We start from the raw sequence: 27,418 nt of genomic DNA on the forward strand, positions 1-27,418 counted from the left end.
CTTTCTTATTCTACACCCTCTACTCTGTCCTGCTTCTTAACACTGATGGTCCCAGAGATCTTGCATCGTCAGTCCCCTCATCTGTAATTGATCCTTCAGGGGCCACATGGCAGCTAAAGCACTTGCGCACAAACTTCGTGCTGGGATTTGGATAATAGAAAATACTTTGCTTTGCAGCAGTACAAGAGCCATTAGCAATCCAGGTGAAATAAGAAAGTCACTGCCTTCTTCCCTGAGTGGATCTCCCGTGCACTTGCCCGCCTTCCAGCCCACAGCCATCTCTCTTTGTTTGTGCTTGGGCCATATATGAAGCTTTCCGTTCCAGAAAGAAGCAAAACTCTAACTGTTGTCAATAGACATTGGCATTAATGGGATTTTTACTTAAGTCTCTGTGGCTCACCTTTTTGTTGAAGCAGATATTCCCATACAACTGCTTAAAAGTAGCAGGTGCACCTGTAAGTTTTCCACGTGAGTAGACTCTTGTGCACCTCAGGAATCTGATTAGAGATTTCCACATAAGGAAGAAATTACTGGATTGCAAGTCACAAAACTCCTAAAATTTTTGTCCTGTCCTATAAAAAACCTCTTGGTGTGTCTGTGTGGGTTACGCATATATAGGTGTGTATCCATAGAGAAAGAGTGATGTTTTATGATATTTCATAAATAGCAGATTACTTGCTGCTATTCAGAGGTCACTGGGTGACCTCTAAGTCCTGCATGATTATAATAAGCTCAATAGAGACTACAGTTTCAAATGAATGAATAAGTGCCAACCAAACCCTGGGTGTTTGTTTTTGCTTTTAATTTTGTATCTACTTTTAAGAATACGTCTGTTAATCCTTCTGATTGGTTCTTTATTATACTCTATATGGTTTTTTTTATTTTCTGTCTTTACGGTGCTTTGAGAAATTTAGTAGTGTAGGATCAAAACTGCTCTCTTTGAAATTATCTTTAAAACTGCTATTGACTTTAACAGGATTAGTGGTCATGTTAGGGAGCCTGAGAAAGTGGTCTTACAGCTCACACAGCATCTGACTCCTAAATAACAAACCTCGTGAAGTCAACTATTCTCGAGTCACGTTTTGTTCCGTCCTGGCACAAGCCAGGCTGGGACAACAAATTGTATCACCAAAGAGGCATGACATTAGCCTGGTGTATATTTTTACCAGCCTTTGTATTGCCATGGCAACAATAGTTTTAATTATGGAGAGCCAAAGCGCTAAGGTGTATATCAGATGGGGCTCAGTTTTCCCTGTGGACAAAACTCTGATTAGCCATTGGAGAAAAGCTTTGTATCTTGGTTTTCCTTCCAGGCTGGATTTTAGTCTCTGCTTTAGCAGACGGTTTGCTGTGTTTAGAGTGTGAACTTAGAGGGGCTGCAGCCAGCTGGAGGACAGTGGCATGGCAGGAGATGAAGTGACCCTCCTGTCTCAGGGGCAGCCTGGCACCGTGCTGGCTCGTGTGTTTAGGAATGGTTCTCTCACTAAAGGACTGCTCTTGGCTTCCCTCTAAACCGCTGGAGATTTGCAGATCTGGAAAAGGCTGGTGTGAAGTGATGTCTAATAATCGGCCTTGACAATGTTTGAGATTGTGCTTGGGGGACAAACAAGGAGCTCCACTTCAGCAGTAGACATGAAAATTTGCAAAGCAGATCCATGTCCACATCCAGCTGTGGGAAATAAATATGTCTGCATGGTAGAATGCAGGTCAGGAATGGCTTTTTTCACGATGACGAGGGTGTTGTTTAAGTCACTTGTCCGACAGGGGGTGATGGCAGTGACCAAAAATGTGTATGTTACTCAGGGAATTCATAACAAAAGAGGGAAAAATTGATTGATGTAAATCAGTGTCATATATATATATAAATATATATGTATTAAAAATCAATTATGTGGCGTTCTAATGCGTTAGTTTCCTATTCTGGATGAATGGTGGCCCTTGCTGGTTATGGTAAGGCTGTGTCTGGGTTTGTGAACTTCTGGCAGTGTTTGAAAGAGCAGTGAGGTTGGAGAAGAGACAGAACTCTTAACTTTTGTATGTATCTACTCTGAACACCTGGGATCCCAAACGTATATTGTCATGATCGCAGGTCTGAGGCAGGGTCGTCAGGACATTATGGCCAGGGATCATGATATCACAGAGAATGAGAGTTGCAAGATCACACTGTTAACTAGAAATTCAGTTATTCAAATGTGGTTCCAGGATGGAGGGGGCTCAGCAAGCACGTAGGCTCATATTTAGACTTGTTGAAGCTGTGATCTCACTCCTTGCAGTGTTACAACAGCTTTTTTTACAACACACAACCCTGAGCAAGTAATTCACTGGTAATTATATTGTTGATTCACTAATACTTCTTGAAATTTAAGAAGTCCTGCCTCTAAGATTTTGATTTTGGAATTTGAGATCATAAATTAAGCCCTTTTATGAAAGAAAATAAGAAGTTTGCTGTTGTTTTTAATAAGATTTTACAGTAAGTATGGCAACAGCAAGTCTGTGAGTCCCAGCTTTGCTGCATGTGCTTTGAGACCCTTGAAATATCTGGTTTTAGGACATCAGCAGGGGGCTAATGAAAAGGCTTTGTTGATTTTAACGAATTGCAAGCCACTGTAGCCAAAATAAATATAATCTGCTTTTTGGATTAGTTGTCACACATGATTTTACCTACTAACAGTGATTAAAGAACCCTGGTGGACCAGAAGCGTAGCTGCTCTCTGGTGATTCTTGCTAAAATAGCAATAAACAGAAGTAAATAAAGACTTAGGGCATTAGTTATCTTTAATAAACAGTGACACTGCATATAATGTTTGGGGGGAGGCTTCAAAAAGCTCCATTGAGTACAGCAGTGTCACTCCTGGTGCAGAGAGCATTGGTCATGTTAGGTGTCTGGAAATTCTGGCAGCCAGCAGCGTTCCTGGTACCACTGGCCTGATGTTGCTCCTTGAGAGGTGCCAACCCAACCACACACCTCATGGACACCTTCATCACTCAGCCTTCTTCATCCAGCAGCAGACATCAGGAAAAAAGTTGAAAATATCCCAGAGTAGAGGATTATGACAGGAAAATCAAGAGAGTGATAATTGCTTGTGTAATTCTGCAACCTCCGAACCGCTGTAAATCCATCCAGTAAATGAACGCAGGGCTGGTGCTGGTCTCTCTTACCTTCGTCTTTGTAAGCTGATGAACAGAATTACTTGCCCCTGCTGACATCTTTTATCCCTGATATTTTCCCAGTAATCAAGGGTGGGTGTGTTTCCTGATCCCCTTCACATTTGTTGTGAGAGGCAACAATTACAGTTGATGGTATTGTACAACTCCTTTGGACTCATTGTTGCTTTTAATCAGAGGATAGAAGAAACAAAACAAACGAAAGCATGTTCCTTCTTCCAAGAGGGAATTATTGCTGCAGTACTGAATGTTGGGAATGATTTTAGGCTCTGTTGTAGGGGGTATAACACCTTCCTGACAGTGGCAGGGAATGGAGGAGTTTCCCAAAAGGAACACAGAAAGTTAGGGCTTTTGAAATAAAAAAAGAAAAAATAAAAAAAAATAAAATCAAGGGATAGCAAAACATGAGAAGTATTACTTTAAGGAAAAATCCTACCAAAACAGGGAGAGGGCGTGAGCTTTCTAATGAATCTTCAACTTGTATTCATCTGTTTCTAATTGTGCACTCCTGGAAGGCACATGGCAATGTTCTACGAGGAGTTTATCTTTTACATGACAGCTACAAAACTTCAAACTCATCAAGCAAACATCCTCAGGCTTTTTAAGAATTCTAAACTCCTTTTTGATGCATAGAGTTAGATTCTTGTTTGGTGTTTTTGGTGAAGTTGTGCAGCGGTTAAAATCCGCTTCTGGCTTTATAGTGTCTGGAAAAAATACTTTGATGTCATGCTCAGGAAGGGAGTAAGACCCACCAAGGACCCATCCTTTTCTTGGCTGGCAGTCGTTAGGAGTTTGGAGACTTGCCCGATGGTGTAATTCAAGTTTTGACTGCATATCTTATTGGTTAAAAATAGGAGCCAACTCCAGCTCATCAGTTTTGCTAAGAAACTATTGATTGTGATTAGCAAGCTTAAAAATAATTACCTTGTGTGTTCATTGCTATCTTTGGACATACTCTCATATTCCTACTGTTATAGAAAGTATTGAGCAGCACAATAGGACAATTTGATGACTAAGGTGTTACACTGAGTGGGCGGGAGAAGGGTACTGAGCACGTCTGAATTGTTCCATCTCCTGGGCATGACACAAAAACACAACACCTACACAGGGGAGAAAACCCACTGGCCTTACTCGAAAGTACAAAATGAGCTATCCCCCACCCCCTTGTTCCCATGGTGGAGGGTATATCTGTGCCTTCCCAGCTGCAGTCATCACTTCCACCACTTCTTTGGCAGGAGCCACAAGCCCACCCAGCACCACAGGGGTAAAACACTGGTTTGCTTAGCACCTGGGGAAGGGGGGCTGAGTTTCACCTGGGTTTTAACACCTACTTGAAAAGCCTGATGGTGCTGATTCATAACTGGTAGCAGCTGACCCTGAATGGCTGACTCAGTTAATGATAACTGAAACCCTGTCTGCCTTTGGAAGTTGTTGTTCCTGTAGCAGGGACAGTTGCAGCAAGAGATGAATTTTTGTTACTTACAGCGCTGTGTACTCAGGTGAACCAGCATCCACTTCAGTCTGCTCAAGCCTGGGCCACCTGCTGAGAGTGTGAGAAGAGCTACCTATACCTGTCAGACTCCTAATGCAGGTCAGTAGCCACTTCAGGGGGCCACCTTCCTCAGGCTTTAACTCTTGAGCACCCCTGGAAAAGCTGATTTCTTACCATGTTGTTCTTCTCTGCTGAGGGAGCCAAGGAAGAGTAATTTTTTCATTTAAGTTTGGTGTCAGAAGCTGGATGATGAGACTGCTGTATAGTGTGTATATATGTGTGTGTGTATATATATAAACATATATATCATATGCCTATAGGGTCTCCCCACCATCTTCTTTAGGTTTCACATTCCATGTGAATGTGTCAGCAGTTTCAAATAGTACTAATCTGTGATACCTAGTTCGAATTTAGATTTTCAATTTATATTTCTCCTAAAGATTTACTCTTGTGTTGGTTTGGTGTGTACCAGGGTCACCCTTAGCAGGCATCTGATGTGCTGGCAGGGACATGCACTGCAATGTGGGTTAGAATACCAATTACATAGGTGTTTTGCAACCACAGATGCTTGCTGTGGGGCTGTGCCTATCAAACTGAAGTCTCGTTGCACAACCATGTAGTGATGTGTGGGCAGGGTGCAAACTCTTCAGGCCACTTGCAAGTAATGTGAAACTTCATGTGCTTGTGTGTCCAGGAGAGGGATTTATCCCATTGGTTTTTTTTCTATTAGTGGCAGCTTTTGAAATTCAGAGTTAGAATTTATCACAAGGTGGGGGGGGAGGGGGGAGGTGGGAGGAGAGGGAAACACCTCTTAAAGCATTTGCTAGTGCAATGGTCTTCATATTGGCACAGGTGGAAGAGGTTCTGGCTCACACCAGAGTTATTGCTCCTCATGTGTGTTTTGGATTTTGTGATTTGTGTTGCTTCAAGAACATAAAAAGAATGAAATGGAAGGCTTTGGTACAGTAGCAAGGGAAACTGCGGGCATGTTTGCTCTGGTCTGTGTCAGAGGAGGAGATGCAGATGGACTGCAGCTGCAGCTCTGGGAAAACAAGGCTGGAGCAGGAGCCCTGAGGGCTGGCTGATGAGCTGGGGAACCTGGTGGGAAGGTGCAGCTTTTTTCCTCTTGCTGCCCTACAAGGGATGTTACGACAGCCCCCAGGAAGGTCTAGGCTGCATGGACAGAGAGCAGTTGATGGTATGGGAAAAAACTTCACTGACAGGAGTTTCTGGCAGCAGCTTTATGCACTAAAGGTATTGTCATATGCTTTTTAAGACCTTCTAAGTGATTCTAAATCTTTGTACTGCAGTAATTTCTCTATAAATATCTCTGTAAACTCTCAGTAGACTCATACATGTAAGCTATGTATTCTAAACAATTTGCTTCAAAAATATTTGGGCTGATTGAGAAAAATATTGTTGAAAGAGCTATTTCTTTCCCCTGAATGTTTGAAAGGGCTTGAGTCCATAAATTCAGCGTCCCTTATTAGCATGATTCTAGGATTCTCAAGGATTTATAAAAGATCTTGAAACATTTAAAATATTTTTCACATTTAAAAAGAAATTCTACAACTTTAAAATTTGATCTATTGGGCTGTACCAGAGCTAGAAGTGAATGTTGTATCGCTTTCCTGTGGTTTGAGTACCTTCTCCTTCACCCAGGAGACTGCAACATATTTTTTTGTGTCTGGCTGTCTCAGTCTCAGATACTTACATGGCTGCAACTACTGCAGTTTCTGAATGTTTCACAACACTTCAGGGAGAATATTATTACCTTAAACGTATCATTGGCTCATGAATATTGAGTGCCATTCTTTAGGACAGATGAACTTTGACAAGGTGTTTGGTACCTTTTTTTTGGAAAGAAGGGCATGATTTGGAGGAAGTTTACTAACATAACAAGCAACTGCAGATTTTGCACATCAACAGGGAACACTGGGCTGAAACCCATCAAGTCTTGGCCCTGTAGAAGCTAAGCTAGTCACAAGTCCTCAGTTTATTTATTTGCCTTGTGAATATAGCTGTTATACAGCCTATTGGCTATACATGCAACTTGTGATCTTACAGAGTTATTTTTTTGTGTTGTATTTAACACCCTTGTTGTCAGAATCACTGAGAAACAGGGAGAAATACTTCTTCTTGTAAGTAGTTGATGGCTCCGAGTCAACTACAGCCACTAGCCTGGCAGTAATTTGAATTGTTGCAAATGCATGGAAAGAGTAAACCAGAAGATTCAGGGAAAAGAAAATAATCATCACCAGGGACGTTTCTTCAGGATAATTTTATTAAAAGTTCATGTTTGAAGTGATGTCATCCTGTTCGTTCTCTGTATTCAATTGTCCTTCTGAAGCTTGGCATAGCTATTCTGATGCACAGCAAAAATGTTACATCAAAGGTGAATGTTTGAATCCTGGTTGAAAAAATAAAACAGAGGGTGGCGGGACACAGAGCAGGGGGGAGAACCCCCAAATGACTAAGAGTTCTTGAAAGTAAAATATAAAAGAAAATAATAATTTCTCTCCCCTGACAAATAGTTCAAAAAGTAGCCAACAGTTTGGATCTGGTATGTCACATTGCATACAAATGAAGAAACTGTCACCATCAGTTTCCTTTGAAACCTTTTCATCTTATCTTCTGTAGTAAAGGGCATGTGACTTGATCAGGGCTTCTCCTCTCCGATACATAGCCAGAGTCCTGATCTACTGAAATATCTGACAGGTTTCTCCACTCAACTGATAGAATTTTTTTCCCCTTTTCCTTCAGTGCCTTTGTCTGGGGTGGATATGATTCACCCTTCCCTCTCCATTCAGGAAACCCAGGTTCCTAATTTGGTAATTTCCAGGTAATCCTATATATTATGGCTTAGTCAGTAGTAGTCTTATACCTGTTTTCTCTCCGCTTGCCAGGCTGGCTTTTTTTTCTAGAAAGAACAGGAAGGTGGAATAACTATATTTTGTAAAGACACGTTGGACATACAGTTCTTCCGAAAAGTCATGGAGTATGTAATCTGAATTAATAAAGGATTGTTTTGTTTCAGAGTACCTTTAAATGGATGATTTGAATATGCATGATCAGTAGTGTCAGGGAACAGTAGTGGAAGGAAAAGATATGTACAGACCTCTAAAACTTAATCCTTGGAAAGCACAGTTTTTGTGAGGTATTTATATTTTTAATACAAGCTATAATAGCTAATGTGCTTTATTTGATTAATGTTTTGGTCCAGAACTAGTGAAGTCGAGGAAAATTTTCCCAGAGGGCTAAACTTTACTACTGTGGCAATTGATGGCAAAGCTATTTTTCACTTCTCTACTGTGAGAGTGCTCTGTGAGGGAGAGTTGAAATACGAACTAAGCCCCAGGAGGTCTCTCTGGGCTCCTTCTCACAGAGTAAAGGCCAGAATAAAATATCCTTGAGTGCATGTGTCGTCACCTCTGGACTTTGCTGCAGAACTCCTGGTGGAGGACACCCTTCTTGGTGGTTGCCACAGGGTGGTTTCTGCCCCTGCTGGGGCCCCAGGAACAAGTTTACAAAATTTGTGATGTTTGCACCAGAGACAGAAAGTTTATATCAATCTTTTTTCTTTTTTTTTTTTCCCCTTTTCTTTGTGGAAAATAATCAGTGATTGAGATGCCCAGGAATTTCTCTACCCGAACTTGCTAATTAGAAAAAGTGCTGGAGTTGCTGAGTTGAAAGCAGTGTTTAAATGGGTGAAGGTTACCAGGCAGTGTTTGCACAGGAGGTCAGACTGGGTGATCTCTCTTTGCCTGCCGCCAGCTAACCCCGGAGCATGTGGTGCAGCCTTGCAAACAGGGAGTTGTCTAAGAGAACCTCAAAGATTTCCTAGTCCATAGGAGCAACTGGCTTGGTGGTGGGCTGCCTGCTGGCCAGAGCAGGCTCTGCTCCGTTTAGTTTTCCACTCTGCTTCTGTCATCAGCGTGTCCCTGTTACGAGTAATGAGCTGAGAGAGACTGGAAGAAAGCCTGCAGCGTGCCAGCTCGTCTGGGAGGTGCAGCTGGGTAAAGTGCAGCAGCAAATCCTTTGCAGTGCTGGTACTGAGAGTCGTTTCACAGAGCGATTTTGTTCAGTGATTTTAATGCTGCAAACAGTTAGATGCATTTACATGGTAAGTATCCCTCTGCGTGCCGAGGTGGCTTTTGTCTCTGTTCCTCAAAGCTGGGAGAAGGTAGCTGTGGGGCTCCTTGTACAAAAGGGTCTCTTTTGGAGTCTTTGATCCTGTGAAAATCTTTTGGGAGAACCAGAATATGTGAGACTGGTCCAGCAGCATGTTCTCTTGTTGCTGAAGTTCTCAGCTCTTAGCTCCTGGTTTAGCAGAGTAGGCAAGCATGTCAGGATGTCCTGCAGGGGCTTTAGGATGCTTTGGTTGTTGGCTAGCAAGAAAAGTTAGCAAAGCTAACTTGGCTTTGTTTCATCTGAAGAATTTGGCTCTTCTCATATCTGGGTTTTTTTCTCTTAGGTTGTCTGTTGTGTGATGAATAAGAGTATTCTGGTATTCAGAAGTGGTGCCTGAAGAGTGATGGGTTTGGTTGCTGACTGGCCTGAAGGTCCTAACAGTTGGGATCTTGGAATGCAAATAACATCCAAAAATAGATTTGCCTTTTATCCATTAACACTAACACGGGTCACATGTCTTAAGTATCAACATAGGTAAAAAATCACTTTTCCTGATGTTCCACAGGACTGCCAGTTCAGTATATTCTGGATGCTTCAGCTCTGGAGCGTGAAAAGCCAGGGACAGAAACACCAGGAGGTTGCTCCCTTCTGCACCACCTGGAGATGTTTGCAGCCTCCCCAGCACCATTTGTCTGGGGCAGGCAGCACCTCAGCAGCCAGCTGCCAAGCAAGAAGACCTGCTGGTGGTGCCAAAGAAAGGCTCAGATGTGGCTGAAGATAATAGGCTGCCACTGAGACCCCCATCTCCCCTGACTGCTGAGAGAAGGATGGTGGGGATCTGATGGACTCACTGTTTTCCCCACCAAGGAGTGAGGATGTGGGGAAACGTGATGCTTTACGCTCAGCAGCAAGGCTTAGGAGATCCAGAAAACCACCCATTTGCTTTCAAGGCTTACTCTGCAGTCAGCATAATTTCTCAGAAGGAAGGGATTTTGCTGTGGAACAGAAGGTTGGGGAATGGAGTGTTTGCAAAGGGAAAAATAATTATATTTATGGGCTGGGAGTTGAAGACTTTTTGGACCTGGTCACCTCTATCTGTCTGCTTTGCATACAGGAGGCAAGTTATTGGATAGTTTAAAATGTTGGCTATTTTATAATAATACTAATAACAATTTAAAGATTTTCCCAGCTGTTGGAGGATGCAATTTTTCTTTCATAGGCCATTATGTATGCAAGACCAATTGGTAAACTGCAATGTACTGTTCTGTAATTATTCTCCCCTGTAGCTTTAATGAGGAGATCTGTGTGCAGTTTGATGGGAGAATATACTCTGCCGACAGCTACATTGAAAATCAAGACAGGTGTAATCTGCTTACTGTAGTCTCTGAATCCTCACCATGTGGCTATGTTATCTCTAGTGCATGTTTATAAAAAGATGCTTGTAAAAGGATTTAATTTAATGGAATAATGGTAACTGACACTATGAAAATGAAGGGGCTCAAATAATACGGTGAGCAGAGTTGTATAAATACTAAAGCACATGATTAAAAAATTGCTATATTACATCATTCGGTTCATATTATATGAAAGAAAAATACAAATTAAGCCCTACTAAGGACTAGAAGAAAAAGCATTCTTCATTACTAGCCTAGTCTTAGAACAAACTTTGGAGGAAATGTATCATTTTTGGATATGCATGTAGAAATATCTGGTCAGTCCTGCAGATGTGCATGGCTAACGCTGGAGCTCTGCATGGGCCCGTTTCCATGACCTGAGTGTAAAGAGCAGAATATCTTTCAGAAGGCAGATACTCTGCTGAGCTGTAGCCAAAAGCTGCAGCTTCTTCCAGGTGGAAGAGTGGCTGTGTGATGAAAGGACAAGTTAAAGCTGTGTTTAGGAACCCACTCTGTTTGTGGTGGGGAAGCTTTAAGACTCTCACACATAATGGGTCTCTGTTTCCTTACCTGCACAGTAATGATAACGATAAAGTATTAGTAGAAAAGCAGCCCAAATAACTCACTATTTTGAAGACCACAGAAAAAAAAGGAACATCCTCTTGCTTGCAGCAGTTACACAGGATTGTTAATTTGGAAAGATAAAATGCTTAGGCAGAAGTGTGAATCTAGCTCTTCTTTTCAGAGGCTGAAAGAAATAATACCCGGTCACTCTCCATGGATGTGATTTATTAATTATCAGTCATTCTTAATCACTTGATACTGACATATATCTAACACACTGGAGAGTTTAATATCAGAAGGAATACTTACCGTGATTTTTCTCAGCAGTCCATTTTTAAGTGCTGGGGGAGATAATGTGGTGCCAGCACTTTGGTATTGTGTTTCAGATCCTGTGTGACTGTCCTTGAGCATGGAGCATGAGTGCACAGAGGGTGGCAAAAAGTTGTTAGCAAGAGCTATGCAAAGTGTGACCATCCTCTGCACTGAATTGTTTGAAAGCCTTTGGCTTGTAGAATTCACACATCTCATGACACTTAAATATTTTTTTTTTTAATATTTTACCTTTTTGGTGGTAAGGTAAATGAGTCTGATTTATTATTCATACCAAGGATAGTGGAAGTGCATGATTGGACATACCGTGTTACTGCAACAAGCAAAATGTGTTTTAAAAAATACTGAGAAGCACTTCTGTTGGGGAAAGATGGGTATTGGATGGGAGTTGGTCATTGCTGTTAATTATTCTTGTCATGCTGATCTTGCTCAGATTTTTGAGTCTGGTGATTGCACTGAAAAAGGAGCCGCCTTGATTTCTGCACATATGTTACAGTTACTTGTAAAACTGGGCTCACAGATTGCTCTGAAGCCTTTCCTGTTCCTGCAGAACATATCGGTAGTTCCAGCAGTTTGATCACAAATGCAGCATTTCTCTCCTAATGTTGTGCAGGTTGATAAAACAGTTGCCGAGCTGGAGTCCCTAAAGAAATTATTAATTATCTGGTTAATGTGCATCAGGCTGTGGGAGTGTGAGATTAATCACCAGTGCTGGGATGAGTTGCTGAAGTGGATTTTGGTTTTTCGTCTCCTGTCACTCGGTAATGGCTTTTCCTTCCTTCACCATCAGGTGAACAGGTGCGGAGATGCTGTATTTTCATTTTCCTGTAGTCGATAACAGCCGGTGACCAGGAGATGCCTTTTTCTCAGTCCTGCTGCATGAGCAGTTTACAACATGGAGCGCTACCTGCTTCGGATGTTCCAGCTGTGGGAGATGCTCCTACAGCACTGAACTGACCTGAGCCTTCCCAGATAAACACATTTGAACACATGTGCCTGGGGAACATTGCCAGGGAGGAGTGTTGGGCTGAGCTGGGTCTGGCTCTCCTCTATTCCCTAGGTCTCAAAGGGATTGACTTGTATTTGGATGTGGAATTGCAACTTGACTCCTATTTTGAATGTATTTATAGTACTTATATTTATCTGTAGTACTTTTGCAGGAAGTAGACATTCAGCATGCCTCCTTTGTTAAATGTAACATAAGAAAAATGTGCTGCTTTACCGAAAAGATACAGAAGTGGTTCTAGCTCAGTCTTTGGTGGTACCATCCTTAAAGCCAGTGGGCTACATAAATATTCAGACATTGGAGAGTGAGTTGGACTCCTTTCCAGTGGTGGTGGTGAATCAGTCAGGGCATTGAGGTGCAACACTGCAAACACTTGTCCTACCCCGTTAACCATCAGCAGTTGCATCAGAAATTGTTCAGTGCAGCCCCGATGTTCTTCCAGAGGTCCCTACTGTTTTACACACATTTGCACCACACAGTGAAGTGATGAAAAAACTGAGGAGTAAATTTGACAGTTGTGTTGCTGTATGAATCGTGTACATGAAGCCATTAACAGCTCTGCCCCAGGACCTTTGGCTGGAAGGGCCTTTAGTTTTAGTGACTGTTCATGAGGAGAGGACAAAAAGTGAGATGGAAAGAGCTACATGCCTAAAGCAGAGTTTGTCTAGGCCGGGGAGCATCTTCTACTTAAGAAGGGAAGAAGCTGCAAACAACGGCACAACAATCTTCCACTACTGTGTGCTGAGGGACAGAAGCAGAGTTTGAACCTCTCTATAAGGTCTAGTTATCAGGATTACTTTATCGTCTCTAACCACAAGTGTTGTTTCTGCTTGAGGAAGTCCTGTAAATGACCACAGCTACTGAAACTCTGAGATGCACAGCTCTTGAGATTGGAGACCTGTTTTTAACCTTCTATTTGACTATGTTATATCAAGCATTTGGTTGAGGGTTTGTTTTTTCTTTTTCTGATATGAACATGTAGGTGTTGGCCTTAATCAGCTTATGGGTTTTGTTTCTTCTTGGCTGAACTAGTGTTTTTATTGCCCCTGGTGAACGGAAAATTTTTGATTACCTTGCCACTTGAAACAGGCAGAGATATATTTGAGATTGCATTGCATTACTCCATCCTTGGGCTTTTGTTGTCCGTATGGTACTATCCCAAACCTCTCTTCAGCTAAAGATGTTACCTCAGGAGGGGAGGAGGTAGGTGTGCAATTTTCAGAGAATTTGCTTTTTATAATAGCTATGTGTTCCACTCTGGAATCCCTGAACAGCCCCACGATGGCATAAACATCCGTTTGTTTGGCAAGCTATGTTATAACTTCACATTAAATGTAGATGACCCATTTGTGTTTGAAACCCCCTAACCAGCAAGTCAGCATGGCAGCAGTGGGGCTTTAAATGTTAAGCAGTCTTCAGGGCTTCAGGTTGAGTATTTGCATTGAAGATATTTGGGTTTCTGTTCCTTGCAGAGCTTCCTGAGCTTGTTGTGATAACTAAACTCAAGTTTACTTTGTTAAGCTCAGCAGTTCCCAGCACTGAAGAGATAAAGGGGAAAATAAGACCTTTAGGAAATAAGAAGTAAATTTCTGTCTGTATGGGGATGCAGGTCACTCTCTTTTTATGAATTTATTTGATGGTGACGTGCCCGTTTCTGTATACATGGTTGTGTGACCATACGTGCAAGTGTGCTTGCCCACACTGAGTGTAAAAGTTGGGAAATGTATGAACCATAAAGACAGTAATTCACCAGACTCTTCTGTAGCTGTTGATCTCTGGTGCTTAAAAATAAGTAGAATAGCAGATTTTCAGATGAGTAAATTGCGCAAATTCATGCCTAATTTACATGTATGATCACCTTGACTACTTGTACAAATCAGGTAATTGTGCATGCAAATAGCTAATTAACACAATTAGCCGATCTGCTGATGCAGCCCCAGGATTTGTGAGTGTATACTAGCCATGTAGTTATCATACATCTGCAAACTAGTTGTATGACCAAAATCTAAGCCCTCATAATTTAGCAGCTGGAGGGAGTTGCTTATTTTTTAGTATCATGGGCTTTGTCTTTGGGGTGGAGAAGTGTCTGATGGGGATCATAACTATTACTGCAGTTGGGATCCAAAGTCACTTAGGCTTAGTAGAAAAATTTCATTTCAAAGTAGAAGCTCAGCATTGCTGCTGATGCACCCTCCCAGCACTGCAACACATGGCAGGCTAGCTGGTCTGGTGGCATGAAGGCTGCAGTCGTGTCCTTCCCATATAAATTGTTTCACGTGAGCACAGGGCCATGCTAATTTTGTCCTATGGCTTCATAAAAGTACCTGTGAACAAAGCTTGTTAAATGCCACCTTACTCCTATTTTTAAATAAGCAAAGTATTTTGGTTTTTAAGGGTGCCTGCCTCCTTCTGCCTTGGTAGAAAAGAATTTACTCAAAAAAGGTTTAAAGGGCAAGTCTCTTGGTTTTATCTATTTGTCAAACTTTTCTTCCTGAGCATATTTGACTGCTAAGCGAAAATATCCAGGCAAGTTTAAACATGCAAATTGTCAAAGTGTTGCAACTGCATCTATAGTCACTAAATAGGAGTCCAGGGATTTTCGAAGTGTTTCTCTCATCTCAGTTTCTGTTATTTTTATGGCTGTTATGAGGTGGTTGAGTGTGCAGAAAGGTAACAGCATAACCTTCTGAAGCCAGGTATTTCTTGAACTCTCTTTTTAAAAATATTTCCTAGTTGTATAAAAATTAAAACCTGTGTGACCTACCTAGTAATTTGTGACCTACCTAATATCCCATTTGCTCTTTGAAGTGTAGTTTTATTTTGAAACAAAGATGGAATATGCCAATAGCACATAACGAAACAGGATTCAAGTACTAGCAAAAGGTTTTTGTCCAGGACCACAGCACTAAATATCTTTCATATTTCTCACATGGATTAGTCCTACTAAGAGGACTTCAAAACACTTTGAAAAACAGTGACTGAGATGCTGATTGTGCAGGGACTGTGTTGGCAAAAGGAGCACCTTGTTATGTGCTCAACAGTAACACTCTCATTTCCTGAAAATCACCTCTGTGAGGGGAATTAAGTGTGGCTGGGATATGTCTTTAAAAAAAAAACTGCTATGAAATGTTTTACTATCATCTAGGTGGCCTCCAGTCAAAGACCCAAGGGACTTCAGTGTAAGGCATAGCGTGGAAAAAAAAATCCTGTTTCTGGTAGAGGTGCATCCATCTAGTGGTAGTTGGGTGCAGAATCGGGAGAGAAGAGTGCCAGCCCTGATGTGGTCACAAAGTTTCTCCTCTGAGGATCAGGGTGTTTCTAAGCATGTACGCAGGAAACACTGCAAACGTGGAAAATCCACTTTAAAGGTACTTTAAAAAAAAAAAGCAGAACAAAAAGCAAAGTAGTGGAGACCTCCATACTTGTCTGCAAACAACACTGTGAAGAAGTCCAAAATGCACAGATAACCTTTCTTTATCAAGCTGTGTAGTGACACAGTTTGAGGTGGGAATTAACACATGCCTACCTCAAAAAAATAAACCAAAAAACTAACAAACCAACCAAGTACCACCACCACCCTACCCCAAGAAAAATGCCAAAATCCAAACCAAACAAATATTCCAAACCAACCAAGCAAAAGAAGTCAAGGCTTCGATGCTGGTTAGCATGCTGATACCTGAGAGCACATCCAGCCCACAGCTTGCCTCTTATCAGCTTGCGTGTCCGAGGCCTAGTGAGACATCTGATTTGCCTTTGCCTGATTAAGGGATGTTTGAGGAACAGCTGATGGCTGAAACCCTCCAAAATGGAGTTGATGACTGTGAAGAGGAGGAACATGTGCTAAGAGTTGGTAACCACAATTTATCTAAAAATATGTGCCTGCAGTCACTCCCTCTAGTCTGCAACTCGGGAGCCTGCTTGAAATCTCTCACATCGTGATGTCCACAAAGTATGATCACCATTATCTCTGGGTGATCAGAAAATTATATTCCCTTCTGGCGAAAGATGGCCTCTTCCTAGGTGTTTATACCTTTGTCTTGCAGCCCGCAGACACCATTTGGTGTCCTTGGACCTGAAGACAGTAGCACTCAGCCTAATCTCTTTTGTACAGTGTGTAGAAGTGTTGGCTCCAACAGAGCAAGTGTCTGTGAGCATCTGAACACTGGCTTTCAGGCAATTTTAAATCCTGTTTGAAATCCTAGGTGTTTATGTTTCAGTTTCTTTGTGGCTGGGCCTTGCTTAGGTATTTTTATTGAAGTCCTGTGACAAGAAGTATGATGAGTGGCTTTGTGCTTCTAACACAATGGAGTCCTCTGCAACATCAGTGCTAACATTTTACCCCCAAAAGAATGTTCAAGTGGAGTCATGGACAGCTATTCAATGAGTTTAAGTGGTTTTTTTGGTTCTATCGATTGAAATCTGTCAAAATCCACAGCCAGTGCAGAGCAAGTCTGTGCTCCAGGCAGGGTTTTCTTGTGGGATAGTCTGAAATGATTACTTGGACTTCCCCCCATCTTCCCAGTCACATATCTGGTCCTGTGCAGTGAGTGCATGCTTGACTTCATTCTTGCTTCTCTATCACAACCACAGGGTCTCTGTTTACAACACAAACAAAACACTGCTCGAGTTGTTTCCTTTGTGGAGGGTATGAGAGAAGCAGCATGTGAGAGATGATAATGTTTCCTTGGTGTGATGGTAGTGGGGTCTATATGGTGATACCTCCTAGAACTTCTTGATCCCCATTTCCATGAAATATAGACTGTTACACCCTTCAGAAAGCAAAGGAAAACATGCCTTGTAACAGACAAAAAAGAATTGTGCTTTGTCCTGCAGCACCTTTATTTACAGAGTTTATCGTGGGAGCCTCGAAGCATCACTGACTGTAACAGAAACTTGGTACACAATGACTTACTTTTCCCAGTGAATCAACAAGTGTATTGTATTGACATTTAAGTTTTGAGGTCTTTGTATATCCCTGGTGCAGGAACGAAGCTCCCAGATCAGCTGCTGCTGGCAAGGAAATGTAGATGCATTATTAGGGATAAATGGGTTTATCTCCTTTGACACTTTTCTGATATCTCTTGATCATTAAGGTCTGGATTAAGTGAAAAAAAAATTACTTGCATGGATGTTATGTAGCTTCTGCCTCAGATCTTTTATGAGAGAGTTTGGGTGCTTAATGTCTGCTAATTCAAAAAGAAAAATCAAAGTCTTGTATACAGCTTCCTTCTGTCAGGTGCTGAGATAAGGGTTAGGTGAGCATGCAACAAAAACCTGGATATTTGAAAGTCACATTTCCAGCTACATTCAAGAAATTGTAGATAAAACACGTTGAAGAGAAAAGAACTGGTTGGAGCTGGTTTTGCATTTACCTAGTGGGTTTAATGAGGTTTAAGGTGTACTATTCTGCAGCACTCTTGGGAAAGTAGTCATCTGTATTTTCTGTCCCATGAACTTGCATCTTGATGTTTTTGTGAAGCCCTGCTGTGTGTCAGGAGCTTGCTGTATGTTCATTCCCAGCACTGTGAAGAGAGAGTTCTCCAGCAGTGGCATCAGCAGCGTTGCATGGATCAGAGAAGGTGCTTGGCAGCCAGCAGGTACTGCAAGAGTGTGGGAAAGTAGGTCTGTATGTATCCGGCTGCCTGAAAAACCGTACTCGTTTTTGTACAATTGTATAGGTTTTCAATATTTTGTTCCAAATCCCTGCTCTATGGAAAACATAGCTATTATTTATAATCAATAAATTAATGGCTTTCACTCTGAGCCCATAGCAGAAATCAAACATTCCTGTCTTTCAGTCTGACCATGTTTCATAGGAACTCAACAGGTATTTCTGGGACTCCCGAGCTGATGAAAGATCAGGGAGGCTCTACCACATTGCTTCACTGTGATAGCAGAAATACCATGGTAATTTTGAAAGACTTGTCCTAGGGACTGATGGATTTAGCAGCCTGATGCACCCTAACCAGAGCAGCCCTTTATTTGTCCTAGTTTGTTCTTCTTCAGCACTGTTCGTCTGAGGATTACGAAAAGTGGACTTCACCCTGTGAGGCTGTTACTGGAACCATTTATGGACAGAGAACTGAGGCTCAGATAAATGTGACTTTCCAAAGGTTACCTCACATGCCAGAAGCACAAAGAAAGAGCTGTGCATCTGTTTCCTGAGCCCCTACCTTTTTTTCCCCAACAGTTTCTTTAACCACGTGGGAGGAAATCCATTTCTACACAGGGTCTAGCACAACTTACATAAGCAAGGATCACGTAAATTGTCAAGGAAAACTTTCCACTGGTGCTGCATAGAGGAATAAACTGGTTGAGAACGTTGTGGGTTGCTTCACAAAAGACAAATGACCACGTGAAATTTGATTTGGGGAGAAATTTTCTTCCTAGGAGAATACAGAACTTCAGCCTAAGGAGATCTGCAAGCTAATGATGTAAAAATAGCTTGGATAATAAAAAGCTGGTAAATAGAGATATGGTGGCAATTGGGATGTATGCGAGAGACAGGCTAAACTGATCTGTTTATTATGAGGAGTTTATTCTCTCAAAAAGGTCCTCTGGTTTAACTCAGTCAGTGCTGAGTAATTTCACTTTTAGCTGAAGCGGAATATTTATTAGTAGAATTCTAAAGTCATCTTACTGTAAAACAAAGCAAAAGAGTGTCCAACTGTAAACTTGAGCTCACTCAGAATAATCCAAATTTGTTTTGAAGGACTTTGGGGATATAGTTCCTTCTGAAGATTCCCATTCTTCTGTATTTTCTTTGCCAAGTGAGTAATTAGTTACTCCTTGATTATTGCTTATCACTTTATACTTTTTCATGGAGACAGCAAGGGACTGTGAGGCTGTTAATAGCTATGCTCAGATCACCTTTCTTTTTCAAGCATGTCTTTATTAGCTTAAAAATAATAGTGAGAGTGAAATACTTTTAAGTTCCTGTACTTTTTCTTTTTTTAACTGAAATCCTGAGTGCTTTCCAGAACATCCTCAGTGAATACCAGAAGGGCACAGTCTCATTTTTCTTGCCTGCAATCGCTACACCCCAACAGTGTTGATCAACAGCATCACACGCAAAAGCTTGACTTTAAGCAGTCTTAGTCTCTTTTTCATCCCATAGTTGGAAATTTTCTTTCATCTTTTCAGATGTTCCTAAACATGGCAACAAGCGTGGCTCTGCAACAGATGCAATTCTTTCTAGGTCTCTAGGTAACATTTTAACCTGTGTAATGTTCACAGCACAGCACCGTAAGTAATATTCCAGGAAATACGCTGCCGCTTGTTAAAAAGGATAGGACCCCAGAGATGCCTTTAAATATGCCTGTAAAGTGAGAGGTGCCAAGAGAAAGATAATATGGCTGATTATAGTTATTTACCTTACATTTTCATTCGCCCTTAACTGGGTGTAATTTAGGGGCATGAAATCTCTTATTGGAAGTGTATTTGCATTAAACAGCTCTAAGCAACCATGAAAGTGCAGAAGCTGAAAAATTGACAGACTGGGTTCCTAGAATCCCAAAGTAGCATTTTTTTAATAGGCATACAAACAAATCAAATAAACATGTTTTGCTTCAACGATTTAAAGAATATGGTCTTTGGAGTAATTTGTCTCTCTTTTTATTTTTTTTTAACCTATCATTTCTAACCTCTTCATTGCCTATCTCTAGTTTGCAGCTCCTCCTAACAATCTGCAGCAATTTCCAACCCAGCTGTTGTGGTTGCAGAGCATTGTGCCTTTGTTTAGCTTTCCCTGAGCTATCAAATCAGTCTATAAAGGGGATTACCTGGCTAGTGATGTTGTTTTTCAGGTCTGCACTTTTAAAAAAATTGTTTCACAGTGGCTCTTCCCCGTGTTTCTCCCCCACTGCCCCCCAAAAGAGAGCTTTCTGAAAATCAAACTTTACAGCTGGATGGAATCAAGTCTTGCAAGTAAGCACCTTTGGTTGGCTTTGATAATCCCCTTCACTTCCTTTGCAAATAATCATAACCAAGTTGAAAATCAGTCAGAATAGTGGGTCTTTTCAATCAGGTTGTGTTTTGGTAGCAAGACTTACACGTTCATGTGTGCTTTTAAAAAAAGACAAACACCTTTTTCCTCTAGTGCGATGGCATGTGCTAGGCTTGAGAAATTTATGATCCAACTGTGTGCTGTTAACAGGTATGATCTTCCACCTCTACCCCCTAGCAGTCGGTCACTTCTTTTATAGCCATTGCCTCTCCCACAAGGCAGTTTATTTAACCGATGTTTGTGAAATGTTGTGATCTTTGCATGAATGGAGTTATTGAAGTGAAAAGCATTAGCAGTATTTATTTCAGCAGGTTGCAGAATTAATGACTAAAGAAGAAAAACTGGTAAAACTTGCTTTTTATATATACTATAGAGTCTTTAAGAAACTTCATTTGTGTTTAAGAACGCAGACACGTCTGTCTGAATTTATATTACGGTATGTATGCTCTGTTGGATGTTTTCTAGCAAATATATATGTTATTGAAATTTATCTATAGTATTCGTTTTATAGTGTTTTCTTTTGCTGAGTGTTAACTGGAAGCTAGTGTCTGTCTTGCTCTGCTCAATGCAAAAGATATATTTACTGTACTTGAGTGTCTCCAATTTTGGTTCTCGTTTTGCAAACACAGTACATTTTAATTAAGGCTTGTCACTCGAGATCTAATGAATACATTTACTGTAATGTCTCCATCTTCAGGAGGTGAATTTGACTTCGAAATTGTCTCTGTCACAGAGGGGCTGATAATATCAGTTTAAAGATTGCTTCTTTTCCTGGGGAAGAACAGTTCATGTGGTTCACCCAGCTCTTGCTTAGGCAGTACTTGCCTAAAAGGTTGCAGAATGATGTTTATTGCAATATACAGACAGACAAGAAAAGTCTCTAAAGACACATATGTACATTTAGCTCAGAGAATGTACCTGCATAAGACTGTTCTTTCCCATGTTTTTCTTTGACACAGTTTCAGAGGTGGTTTATTGATTATATTTGGAAAGATTAAGAAACTCCTCTCCCCAAATCATGCTTCTGTTGGCATATGAGAGGACTTTGATCAAACAAACAATGAATTGTCTAATACACACAGTTAAAAAAAAGAAAAATTCCTATAAAAGCTGGTTTCAATTGACCTTTTACCTGTGCCTGTTTCTATTCTGGTGGGTGGGGATTGTGCAGGAGAAGAGTTGTCACCCCTCTGTGTCTCCGACTCATGTTACTGTTGGTGTTAAAATTCCTGCTTACAGTGTCAAGTCAAAACCATAATTAATTTTCCTGTCATGTAAATGCCATTTTATGCCATGTTGTTGTGCAGGAATGCACCAAAAAGTGAATTTGGAGTCTTCAAGAGAAGGAAATGAAGTAAAACCTCCAAGTTTTTGCTTTTCACTGTTGCTGTATCTTAAACTGAAATATATTTTCAGCTAGTTAAAGTAGAACTATATCATGGTGCTGTCTTCTGGTATAGTGTTACGGGGAAAAAGCTTTAGCTCCCAAGTTTCTTCCCCAGCCTCTTCTACCATCACCATATTCAAACTGTGTTAAACCCACCTTTGTTAGAAAATGCTGAGTTTTGCATGAAGGAAGCACAGGATTTAGTTAAAAGGGAGATGCTGGGGGGACCCCACAGGACACAGGGGTGCCCAAAAGAGAAGTCGGTGGGTTGGCTGCTTGCTTGTCATCCTCAAATGTCCTGGTTAGGGACTTATTTGGCAGGTAGCATGTGATTCACCTGTGATTATCCAGTGCAAACATTTGGGAAGTGCTGTTGCATCTATTCTGTGTGTGAGGAATCACGTCATAGCGAGAGCAAAGCCCAGATTTTGAAACGTACACCATGCATGGGTGTCCTCATCCAGGGTCCCAGTAGAGCTCTGTGGCAACTGACCAAGAGGACCAAGGCTGCCTCACTCAAATTGTGCCGCGGTATTCATCCTTCCCTCTGCCAGTCCATCTCCAACACAGGGGTGGCGGGAGCAGGCCGGGGACCAGGATGGTTTGCCCTCTGGCCGCCACTGCAGAGGGGTGGGGAGTTAAGTGCTGTGAAGGGCCCTGAATGGGCCACCTGTGAGGTGGCAGGTTATGCTAATGACAAACGTGTGTCACTGATGGGTACATGGTTTTTTGACCTGCTTTAATTTTTCTAGCTGGGCCTTTAATTGCCAGAGAAAGGTATAGACAAATGCAATAGAAAAGCCAAACAAATCAGAGCTCTAGCAAGGCTCTACAAGGAAATACGTTTTAGAAAGACTTTTTTTTTTTCTTAATTAATCGGGATTTTGTTGTCAGGCTAAAACAGACTAAAAATAAACAGCTGTATAGTACTTCATTAAGCTGCCTGCTTGGAGTGATTTTCCCATTGATTAGTCTCAGGGCTAATGCTGGTTCATTCCTCATTTCATTGCTAATTAACATCAGCTCTGCTCCTGACCACTTGACCGCACTCTCTCTGTGAACATGTGCTGGTTTGGCAAGTAATAACTGCTCCCTCCCTCTTAAAAGAGAGAATTAAGGGACAATATAGCTATCAAGAGTAGATCTCTGCTTCTACTGTAAGGAGAGCAAACTGGAAAACCATATCAGCCTGTAAGAAGGGTAATAAACATAGTTTACAGAGCACAGGAGTTTGATTGAGGAACTATGTAAATACAGATGATGAGCTCAAGCTGCCATATGAATTGACAGGCTTGGCTCATCTCCTGTCAGTCGAGTTGATTCAGACTCTTCTGGGATGATCGTGGTGCACATTACCTGACCCAGGGGCTTATGGCCATCGGGAGGAGAGCAGCTTTGGATGGGCAGCACTTTTCCAAGTCTCCGCAGTGTTTTCAGAGTTCCAATAATGAAATACATTGGCAGTGGATATGGAAAGAGTAGGAAACAATACCATGGTTATGGCTTTGTCAAACCACTTCCATGCAAGTGGAATAGAGGTGAAAATAGGGGAATGAAATACTAGAATTGGCATGGATGCACTCTGAGGAAATATCTAACGACTTTAATAAAATTAGCAGCCTCTGTTCTGGGTGAAAAGGTCAATTTTTCCATAAAATCCAAGTAAACTGGCATTTTGGAAAACATCTACTAATCTTGGCACAGAATAAATAACATTATCCCAAAGTCTTGGTTCAATTCCAGATCATAGCGTTTTCTTTTAATTGAATTGGATATTGCATTTCATTTTCAGAAAGTCCTTTTTTTTTTTTTATTCCTACATTTTGAAGCATTCATATCTCAGAACTAATCAGAAACTCAGCCTTATACAAATCTATCAATCAGAAACAGTCACTGGAGAGAGAGCTTGCCTGAGTGATAATCCTTTTCTACCTACTTTTGAGCAGAATCCTAATTCACTTGTTCATCAATTATATATTTTATATATTTCCACCGTTAATTTAATGGATTTAGGGCTCAGTCTTGCAAACACTTCTGCACGTGAGTAACTTTATTCATGCAAGCAGGCTGCTCATGTGAGTAAAATTAACCATGTGAGATATTTGTAGGATCAAGCTTTGCAATAGTTGTATGTATCCAGACACAAAACCATTGTCTTCCTAATAGCCCTTCTTGGATCTGTGGTAATAAAAAGCATATTTTACTAACATGAGTAAAAAAAAGAAAAAAATTAACGTATTATTAACCGTACTGTTTGTGGTTAGAAAGGAGTCATTCCTATGCTTAAGAACATAACTACCTTGGGCCAGGAAGGACTGCCTCCTGAGTAAGTACTGTGTGATTGGTTACATCATGTGGCCTTCGTGGATGGTTCTGGAGGTGGCCTCAGAGCAGAGGCAGAAGCGTAGAAAATCCCATGTTATTGTCAACTGACTTTAGATAAGGCTATAACTGTATTGTGCTGCAGACTTTGTTCAGCTGGAAAATGGAAGTGGAATTTTGATTCTTTTTCCCAGGATATATACAGCACCTCCTCTGTCTAAAAAAGATCCCTATGATATTTTTAGCTTTTCTCATGATACTTCCATTTCTGGCTCTGTTCAGATGCAAAACAAAATGGCAAACAAATATTTATGTTAATAATTAAGTAAATAAACTGAAGAAAAATAGTTCCTTGGATCCTTTTAAGCTGTAAGGAGTCTGGTTTGAGGGAGTGTCTTGGTCTGTAGCTTCCTTTCGGTAGGTTGGTAGTTACATTCATTACATTTCATTTTTTGTTCTCCTGTGGAGAGGTATTGGGAAATGCTAAAACTCTTTTTCATTGTTGGCATAAAAGTAACGCCAAAGTAGTTTTCTTTCCTCACACCTCTGTAGTGAAATAAGCATTTCCTTACAGTTTTGCATCTAGGTATTGGGAGCAAGCATAGTTATTTTGCAGGCAGTGTCTGAGCCCTCGCTGGCTGTCCCGCTGCCTGTTGAGGTGAGCTTTCTGGGCAGCTTCACTGGCTGTACGATGTGGAGTTGCACCTGTGGGCAGCCGCCAGAGCACAGGGACAGTCTCTGGAACCCCTCTTGCAGTCTTGAAAGGGACTCCAATGGTGATGGAGAGCAGAGCAGGCACATGAGCCAAGCAGCATGGGCATGACTGTGGCTTGGAGGCTGTGGGTACCCTGGAGTATTGCAGGTTTAGCTAAAGCAGTAAAGCTGTGAATGGTTCCTTACCTGTTACTAAAGCATTTAATAATGAAGAGTGGTTGTTTTCTATTTTCTACTTTGCCTCTTCATTCAAAGCATGCCAAAGAGGGAAACAAGACAGCTTTAAAAACCCTTATGAAGGTGGCATGCTTTAAGGAAGATCTTAAAGGAGTCTAACTTGGATGACAGAGACTTTGTGATCCTCAGCAGTGGGACTATTTAAGATGTAAACCTTACGATAAAGTTGCCCTTTCTGGCCTTGTAACCCTCACTGTTTAAAAAGAAAATTAATCTTTGAGTTTTCAGAGTTGAAAATTACTGTGAGAGCCTCCAGTCGTTTGAACTGTAAGTTGGCATATTGTATTAAATAAGATTCAGTAGCTTCTTGTGTCACTACAGGCTAGAATTTGGTGAATAAAGTACGATTAATAGCTCTTACAAACCTCTGGATGGACACCCAAAGGAGAGGAATAATACAGTTGCAGTATTACAAGTCAGCAACGTATTAAACATTTTTTTTTTCCTTAGGAAAGGATTTCCTGTAGAGGTCCTGAAGAAAAATAAGTTTCATTAGTCGAGCATCGAGCAGAGATAGAGCAACAGGATTGATTGTAATAAGCCTCTCCTTTTTACCGAAATCCATTACTTTCTGAGCTATTAAGTGATGAAAGGGATTAAGAGAATAAAAAAAATATAAGCGGGACTGTATTCGTAAATCTAATAAAGTTGATAACAGTAGAGCATTTTGTGAAATTTGCATGTGAATTTATAACATCCTAATCCATTGGCAGCAGCGCTGTGCAGCAGAGGGAAGGGGGTGCACTGGGCATACAGGATAAAAATGCGAGAGCAGAATTTCTGGCCAAGAAGTGCTTTTTTTTTTTCTGGCTTTTTTTTCCCCCCCCATATGGATATCCATATGTTTTTATCACAGATTCCATACTTTCGGTGCCAGGATCCATATGTTTAGCTTTTGCTCAAATAAAAGACTATAAAATCATTCTTCATTATCTCTTTCTTCCTAGCTGGTGTTTTTGTAGACATAACCAAATGTAATGCTAGATGTTTGAGGCATACCCAGATAGGCTGCAGTTGGGTCTCATCAGAGGTATTTAAAACCAGTACCTAGGGAGTTCAAGGGCTGGATTATCTTCTGAGTGTAATGTCCCTTGACAGTGCTTGAACAATGCAGGGGGTGCTATCATCTGATTGCAAAGTCCTGGCAAGGCTTTTCCCCTATAAAAGAGAAGCTCCTTTGGGACCAGCAATGAGAATTTTCCTCCTTTTTATTTTATTTAATTCTCGACCTGCACCTCTGCCTCTGTTCTTCTGCTGATGATGCAGGGAGATGACATGACAGAGCTTTATTTCACTTCTGCCTTTTCCGCTTGCCCAAGGCCTGCAGTTGGTAGAATAGCAGCAGAATTTAGAAGTGCTGATAAAGAGAATTTGGGGTTGGCATAAGGATGATGTGTATCACCATCTCCTTGACATGACCCAGTCTGCTCTGTGCCAAGCAGATATCACTCACTGAGAATTGTACCTAATAAGGTTTTATTTTTCCTTTCCTTTTTTTTCCTCTCTTTTGATGGAAATGTTAATATAATGCTTTTAAATATGTAAACCACAATTCAGTGTCCACAGTTGGACTTTGTAATAGGTACCAAGTAACCTTCAATAGTAAAATCTGCATGTAGACTTTGCAGTCGGATCCCATTTTCACTTGGACTTCCAGTCCTTCTTTGCTGGGACAGCATGTGGCAGAAAAGCAGCTGTGGTGTGTGCGTTTACTTCTCTTGGGAGTTTGATTGCCTGCCTGTAGGTTCTGACTGTCCTATGCCTATGGCATTTTTAACATGCAGAAGGGGTAAGGAATACCCTGTAATTTTGAATGGGAGAAAATTAGGGTAGCCATAATTACAAGCATTACAGTACACAGTTTCAAAATAAAGCCATCAATGTGAATATTTTATTCACAGTTCCTGCCTCTAGCCTCTGAAGTATAACCCTGAGGTAGGCTTGGAGTTATGCTTTATCCTCTGCATTCCTAACAATAATAGAAATTATTGTGAAAGGTTAATAACTATTGTGCATTGGAGCTGTATTATTTTTCACATGGAAAAAAGAAAAGATGACTACCTTCTCTGAATAAACCAAGCAGTAGCACCTTGACTTTAGAGAGGAGACAATCAATGGCCTAAGAACCCTTCTAAAGCAGCTACATTTTGGATGGAGTCATTATATTAATTTTCAGGCTAACCTTGCTCTCATCAGAGTCAAAAGTGAAACTAACTGCTGATACGATTCAAAGCAGACATGACTCCTGATATGATCTTTACAAAATCTATAGAAAAACTTAACCTTTCTTCTGATATTTTCTTGTAAAAGTATCATCCGTATGAGGTTGAATTTAGTTTGCGTTTCTGTAGAACTAATCCATCATTTTTCAATGCTACCTTTGCTTCCCAGGGTTGTGGTGGCTCTGGTGTGATCACCGGCAGGTTTGTGGTGAGTTGGTGTTGTGAGTTGCCTCATGGGCCTTGACTCAGGGCAGTGAGCCCCTATTCAAAGGAGATGGCTCACAAGGCATGCCCCACATGTGGTGGTGTGCCCCACGCATGGTGGCCTTCTGTGTGGCAGTTCCTGGGTGTGATGGTCAGACATCCCAGTTTGATCTCCCTGGCTACCTGGCCCACACGTGTTATCCCCACTGGAGATGTCTTGGCGTGAGGAGCTAGTACTTTGACCA

The 27,418-nt window shown here is 41.2% G+C and overlaps 1 protein-coding gene across 9 annotated transcripts in view; it reads left to right on the forward strand.

The window, feature by feature from the left end:
* ESRRG (estrogen related receptor gamma) overlaps positions 1-27,418 on the forward strand; it is a 377,135-nt gene that overhangs the window by 86,611 nt on the left and 263,106 nt on the right. The window contains exon 2 of one of the 9 annotated variants that reach the window (XM_039378793.1): positions 4,651-4,756. The exons of the other annotated variants lie outside the window; for them this stretch is intronic. The gene's annotated coding sequence lies outside the window, so the exon portion shown is untranslated. The remainder of the gene's footprint in view (positions 1-4,650; positions 4,757-27,418) is intronic. 9 annotated transcript variants of the gene reach the window in all.

The sequence above is a fragment of the Pipra filicauda genome, unplaced genomic scaffold (assembly GCF_003945595.2).
Source record: "Pipra filicauda isolate LSUMZ 115617 unplaced genomic scaffold, ASM394559v2 scaffold147_size4022426_pilon, whole genome shotgun sequence".
Lineage (NCBI taxonomy): Eukaryota > Metazoa > Chordata > Aves > Passeriformes > Pipridae > Pipra > Pipra filicauda.